We start from the raw sequence: 7,500 nt of genomic DNA, 5'->3' as shown, positions 1-7,500 counted from the left end.
TACAAACACTATGTGGATGTCACTCTATACGAGTATATACAGGTTGCAGCCATATGTTTCGGATACTTGTTCTGCATCCCTGTTCACTGGTAACATAATGACAAATGATATGTGACAAGAGTATATATAAGGCAGTAAGACGTTGGTGGATGGAAAATAGATTATTTCTACGTCAAGTTTGATGTGCATATTCGCTGGAACACCTAGTTGAGAAGAGGACTGCGGATTATCTCATCGGTAGACCGATTTCCAATGTCCTCCTGATAGGTTCATATTGTTGATCTGACTGATGATGGCAGATTCCAGCATTCTCCTTTGTACGGACAGCTGCTTTTGCAAACCAGCTCGGCCCCACTCCAATTTATGGTTTGGCCTTTATCCCTATTATTTACGAACATTCCCGATCTCTCTGAAGCACATCATACTGTTCTTTTGTGCCCTATTCATCTTTACGACATAGATCTACCTGTCTCCCCTACACAAATCTCATTACAGTTAAATTGTGGAGAGTGCTTATTTTTTACTAATGTATACGTAAATGAGTGAACTCCAGATGAATTTGTGGCAATGGAAAATGAATGGATTATTCGATTTGAGGTGTTTAGTTGCCTTTTTGATGTTCTTGTCGCAAGGAAGCTTTATTTGGTCTTTAAAATAGAAAGTTTCTTATTTGTGGGACCTCAGTTGTATATTTTGTTCGCTTTGTTAACACCCTTCTCGATTATGTACGTTGGGTACAGCAGTTGCATTGAATGTCGACGGATCATATCGAATTCTTTTTCTGGGTACTACCCACGTGGACTTGTCCCAAGCCCTCTGAGAAAATGATTGCAGCCAACCACGATCTTTACGGAGACATTAGTCAAACCATCAATATGAATCTGTCAAGAGGACATTGGAAATTAGATTTCAAGGACGAGTTAATCGTCAGGCCTCTTTCATCCAGGTGGCCCAGTGAATACGGCCACCAGTCTCGATGTATATGGGAACTAACGAGGCCCATAATACAAGGAACTGGCCTATTTTCCATCCATCCCGGGTCAACGGCCACCTACATACCACCAAAGTATATAGAAGTATATAGAATAAGGGAGAAAGGTACATTCACTTAGGTCGCGGGGGTAGTTGTGGGGGTATTTCCGTGACAGGCCTGGAGTGCATGGCGAGAGCGATCAAGGCAAGTACCTTGGGAACAACTGAAGTACCTTGGGCCGAAGGTATTGGGGATTATGCCTGTAAGTGTCATGTGTCCTTTTCACTCTGTTATCTTGTATAAGTTTGGTGTTCTTTTGAATTCACATAGATCACTGTAAACAAACAAAATCGTGGATTGATAATCTTTGGCTTTCTATTATATAATAGAAACCTTAAATTAATATGATTGATAGGACTTTATAAAATTCGATTAGCATTTGACCTGACATTTATTTACAAAAGCTTATTTACCGTAAATATGCATAGATAACACAAAACAGCATCTGGCTTCAGAATAGAAATGAAAAATACTTGGCAAAAACGGAAGAAAAGCAAAAAACAATAAGCTTTTAGAATTGCCATGGCATTATTTAGTTAATTTTACACATCTTTTTCTTTCTTTGCCTACTCCATACAATTTGGGCGTTCAGAACTCTCATCCTAAAACACATCCGACGTCTGACAAAAAACAATATTACTTTAAAAGGCAAGGGTACATAATTTTCAATATGGCGTGCCAAGTCGTATAATACTCCATTGCCTGGCCTCAGTGTATTTTCTCCATTGTATTATTTAATTTTTTTCCCCATTTACCTTGAATTTAAAAAAAAAAAAACTCGGGACTTGGTTCCGTTAATTTATCCTCAAGTCACTCTACCTCACTGATCCAGGTACCTTTTACTTTTTTAAGTTTACATCCCAAGAACTGATATTCTGGAAATTTAGATGCCACATAACCTCCAACATATCGAAGGCTCTCCCTCTTCGTTTGCAACATTCTCTAAAGTTCTTTCATGAAATTTATTGTCAAAATTTTCTTAATCTTCTTCTGGCATCTTCTCATCTTCAGTAGAGACAAACATCATTGCAGAAATCATAAGCTCTTTTTCAAGATCAGTTTCATTTGAATCATTATCTTCACAACTTTTCTCTTAACTGAACATTCCTTCCGACATATCTGAAGAATCGCACTCCTTCATCGAGTTACAATTTTTCTTAGTTATAGAGTTTCCTTTGCCAAGTAAATATGACCTTATTCTGTGTTTGACTTCAACTGGCGTAGGATTATCATAAGTTGCAGCCAGTTGTCTAAAATAGCCAAACATGTTTTCCAGTCCATCTTGATTAAGTAAATATGATACATCATATTTACTTTTCAACATATGCAACCTTGGCAAGGATTTACACTACACAATAAGTCCCTTTTGGAACTGATACATCTTATTACTTTTGCAAACTCGCATTGTTGCAGTAGTGCATTTCATTTCATCAAGGATTTTATTCTGTTCAGTCCATTGCATCCCAAAAGCATGCCTAGAGTTTTTTTCTGTCATAAGGTACCCTGGAATTGAACACATCAAACCAGGAGTCAGCAAGTTTTATAAAGTTCCTTGCACTTTCCCAGAACATGCTCTTCAAAAATACCGGACTTCCATAAAATCTAAAGCTTTCGATGTTGTTTCCGAAAGAAGCTGCACTGCTTTCCTCACATTCATACGTTGCGTACCTGTTACGCGTATGTTTCTCTGTTAAGAGATATGTGGGTTTCGAGTCACTGCCACCTCTTTCGACAATTTTCCTAACATATCCGCTCAGATCAAAATCTCCATTTTGCCATTTCAAAACCAGATTCAAGAGAATTGTTTTTCACTAACTTGATAAAATGAGGGGCATCGGCAAAGACTTGAAGTTCCTGCTGCAGGTCTCTTTTATATGCACTGTCTGCAAAATGTTTACTGCATATGCGATGAGTAGTAGTGTTATAGTTGTCCTTTCTCTTATAACGATGAACCCACTTCTGCCTTGTTTCCTCATCACGAGGGAATCGGAAAAAAGGATACCTTCTTTTTCTACTATATAAATAACAACCAAACACAGAGCAGCTGTTTGGCATTATTTAAATAATAATTTAGATTATATAATATAATCAAAACTTTGGTTGTATTTGTAGAAAATAACACTAAATCACTGCAGAGATGACTGAAGTGACCTGTGATCTACATTTGAATGAAACGGTAGCTGTTTATTAATGAGCACGGATACAGCAGAAGTATCCGAAATATATGTTTGCATTAAGTATATAGTGTTTTATGGGCCTTTTTTTTTATCTTCATACTGTACCGTTGGATTGCGACAAAGACATTCAATATACATATATATATATATATATATATATATATATATTATATCATATATATATATACATACATATATATATATATATATATATATGTATATATATATATAATGTATGTATTAGTTTTAATAGCATATTTACAAGCACGCATGCATGCACAAACACACAAACACACAGACACACACACACACATATATATATATATATATATATTATATATACATATATATATATAAGCTGATAATAATTTCGTCCTCTTGTGGGTTCGAACCACCGCCCCGCGGACAGAGAAGAAATCAGGACGTCCTGATTTCTTCTCTGTCCGCGGGGCGGTGGTTCGAACCCACGAGAGGACGAAATTATTATCAACTGAGGAATTCCCCTTCGGTTTACATATATGAAAATATATTAATTCTGAAGTAGAGCGAATTAGACATTAAAGGACATTTGTAGCTTGAATAATTTATATGAATCACAGTGATGTGATCAATTATTCATAATTAATATATTATATAATATATATATATTTAACTATATATATTATAATATATATATAAAGAATTTGTATGTATGTATGAAAAATAACATATGTATTCAAGCACTTGGATCTATATTTTATATATCAAAACATAGCTCGGGAGATATGTAATTATGCAAGAAACTGTTCATATAATGTTCCGTTTAAAATGAAAACGAACCAATAGTATGTTATGGAAAATGATTAGGTGCGTGAAAGAATGAAAGCTACCGGGCTCTCTTCTATCCCGACGACAAACGTTTGGTGTCAGTGGTATGCAGGTGCGGCAACTTGACTCGACGGCCGAAACTTCGCGGCGGAGCGTGTGGTGCTTGTTGTGGAACAGTGTATCGCGGGACAACGCGGCCAGTGGAGAGGTGGGCTCATCAGCTCATCCGTCAGTTTCCCACACTGCACAAACGCTGACGAGGAATGTTTCGGCGCCAGAAGAGATAGGTGAGCGCTGTCCGTCCGTAATCGATCGAATTTAATCAGAAGAAATCTGGCCTGACTGAAAATTAACAATAAAACATATTCACGAACTGAAACGTTAACTTTGGGTGCTCAGTTTACTAGTACTGTGACGTGGTCACGCAGTAGGTAGAAAGAACAAGACCTTTTCTGCCTAGAGTGACTGTGACTGAAAGCAACAGGTGACGTACTGCCATGCACTTCAATACTCCATTTCTTCGCTCGCCTACCTACCTGTAACTCTGCTTATGATAAGCGCTACTCGCACGCTCACCACGAGGCATTAACCTGTTTCTATTGAGAACCAAAGCCAACCCTGTCTAACCTAAGGTATGGAAAACATTTCTTTCTTTGAGTCCATGGGTTAGAATTTCTTTCACTCTCTTGATATCCATAGAGCCACTAAGTATAGGCAATGACCTTCTAAACATCTAGGTTAATCCGTGCCCAAAGGGAACTTTGTGAAAAAAACAATGTTTGTAAAACAAGTTAAGGTTTTATCAAGATTTTTGTATAATTGTAAAAAGGAGTCAAATCACGGAAACAGTTGGTATTGGCTACAGTCGAAAGTCTTAACGTTATTTAATATTACCGTAAATTACAAAATGTTTTGCTTTAATGAACGTGCATAAAATTTGACCGTTTCTTATCAAAAATAATGTTTCTTGCTGGTTATTCGTATTTATAAGGTCAGTATAACAGACTTTACTTCTTTGAGAAATAACCCAATAACGCCTATCCTTAACGACAAAGACGCTGAAGCAGATATATAATGACAGATGATGGTCTTCCTGCGACGTTAAATAAATTTTCCTTCAAGCCTTAGGATCACAAGCGGATCCAGAAAAATTTCCTTGGGGTAGGGGGATCAATTTTCATATTAGACATAAACACACTCACACACCCTCATATATATATTATATATATATGTGTGTGTGTGTGTGCGTGCGTGTATACACACACACATATATATATACTATATATATAATATATATATATATATATATATATATATATATACACACACACACACACACACACACACATCCATATATATATATATATATATATATATATATATATATATATATATATATATATATATATACAGGGCTGAAGTGGTATGAATGAGGGGATCTAATTTTGACACACACAAGCGCCCAAGGCTGTGGGAGCATAAGTATGGAGAGGTTACATAAGGAACGGGGCAAAAGAATTAGGAATTAGGCTTAAGTTTTAAAACCCAAGAAAGTCATTTACACGGATGCTTGCTCACAGCAAACTCTTGTAATTCCTTAGCAAACATCTGGTTTGTTAAGTAAACCAAATAGTTTAGATGTGATGGTAATTGTAGTTTAATATCGGTGTGTTTGCTCTTGATCCTGATATACTGATATCTTCCGAATTAAGTCGAAAAACATCGTATTGTAGCAGACTTGATGTTCCTCAGAAGACTATCTGTCGTATGGTAACGAAACTGAGGGATTATTTCCCCTGACAATATGAAAATAATTTTAATGTATATATATTTAAATATAAACTTACAAACGCACATATATTCTCAAGAATGCTTAGATGTCATGGGCTCTTATGAACCTAATTTTCTGTCTCCCCTGAATTTTAACTCTTTAATCTACGTTATTGCTCTTTTCCTTACAATCATTAAATAGTCTAAAAACAACGAACTTCGCTTTTCTAAACAAAAATCAGGCCATTAAATATAACGTTAAAAGCAGAATGGAATTCCATCAGAGAAATTCCTATGAATTATACCCTGTATGAGTTTTATTTGTCTTTCTTCGGGGCTCTCTTTAGCCACTGATTTATTACTTAATGTTTCTGAAGTTGACAATAACGACAATGATTTACGCTACAGTAACCCTTAGGCAATAAAAGGCCTTTTTCAAGAAACTATGATTTACAATACAGTAACCCTGAGGCAATAAAAGGTCTTTTTCAAGAAACAATGACTTACAATACAGTAACCCTGAGGCAATAAAAGGCCTTTTTCAAGAGACAATGATTTATAATACAGTAACCCTGAGGCAATAAAAGGCCTTTTTCAAGAAAAAAACAGCAACGGTCAAGGACGCTCTTATTTGGTATCTACATTCGTTTCGTTTCCCATTCGATTAGTTCATGTGAAAAAAATCAACTTGCAAAGGCCATTTTAGACGTCCCTCTCTGATCATTACTTCTATGTGACTTTTAACCTAATTATGGCTTTCGGGCAAACAACTGAAGGAAAGAGAGAGAGAGAGAGAGAGAGAGAGAGAGAGAGAGAGAGAGAGAACAGGCGTTTGTTTGACAAAGATAGTTCCGTGGTGAATAGCAAAGTGAAACCTCAATGGTTACTGAACAATTCCTGTCAATTACAATGGTGACATCTGCGATTTCACAAGAAAGCGGTTTCTGTGCAGGATGTCACGAACAACCAGTCCACAAGGTGCATTTCCAAGTCCACTAATGTGAAGCATTTAAATAATTGGTTGCTACGGTAAACACACATAGAAAGCATGGAACCCATTATTATACCTGACCACATAGTATATACTGCACATGGCTTATATTTTCTCGAGGAGGAGAGGGCTAAGAACCCCAGTTGTTCAAGTGGCGTAATTAAATTGTCTAGAATACCACTATAATTATAGACACCTTGTAAGAAATAAATGTTTATTATCATCATTTTTCAGTTTTATTTTTATTTATGAATTAATTTTGTTTCTATATATTTACGTTCACATTTTTTGCGGGCATATTCCATTATAATGCATGAATATCAAATACTTACGCGGACTCATTTAACTTTTATAAACTATTTGTTACACTGCATAGTACATGAATGTCAAAAAGATGATAGAAAGTCGACTGTAAGTTAGGGGTTAAAATTTTGATAGCTGAAAACTCTGTTTCACTATACGCAATAAAGGACGCTGGCCTTAAAACAAGAAACTAATTTCCAAACAAGCAATATACACTTTAGTGAGGGAAAGTGCCGTATCCAGTTTTTACTACCTAGTACCATACAGCGCGTCACCTTCCCTTTCATAAATGAATGTACATTACAAAATGTAAACAGCGCGTTTGTGCCATATTTGATCCGTATAGCGAATTCAGTTTTCGAAATTTATAAAAATCGGCGTCCCCTCCTCGTTGATTTCTAAACATTTTATTGAACTAT

The 7,500-nt window shown here is 36.1% G+C and overlaps 1 protein-coding gene across 2 annotated transcripts in view; it reads left to right on the top strand.

Moving 5' to 3' along the window:
- Positions 1–4,166: 4,166 nt before the first annotated feature.
- The window catches only part of LOC135224156 (transmembrane protein 45B-like), a 169,018-nt gene continuing 165,684 nt past the window's right edge, over positions 4,167–7,500 (top strand). Inside the window, exon 1 of one of the 2 annotated variants that reach the window (XM_064263033.1) lies at positions 4,167–4,649. The gene's annotated coding sequence lies outside the window, so the exon portion shown is untranslated. The remainder of the gene's footprint in view (positions 4,650–7,500) is intronic. The other variant, XM_064263035.1, reaches the window with a different exon arrangement.

This window comes from Macrobrachium nipponense, chromosome 10 (assembly GCF_015104395.2).
Source record: "Macrobrachium nipponense isolate FS-2020 chromosome 10, ASM1510439v2, whole genome shotgun sequence".
NCBI classification, from domain to species: Eukaryota; Metazoa; Arthropoda; class Malacostraca; order Decapoda; family Palaemonidae; genus Macrobrachium; species Macrobrachium nipponense.
Note: the sequence above shows the minus strand (reverse complement) of the source record. Positions and strands in the feature narration are given on the sequence as shown.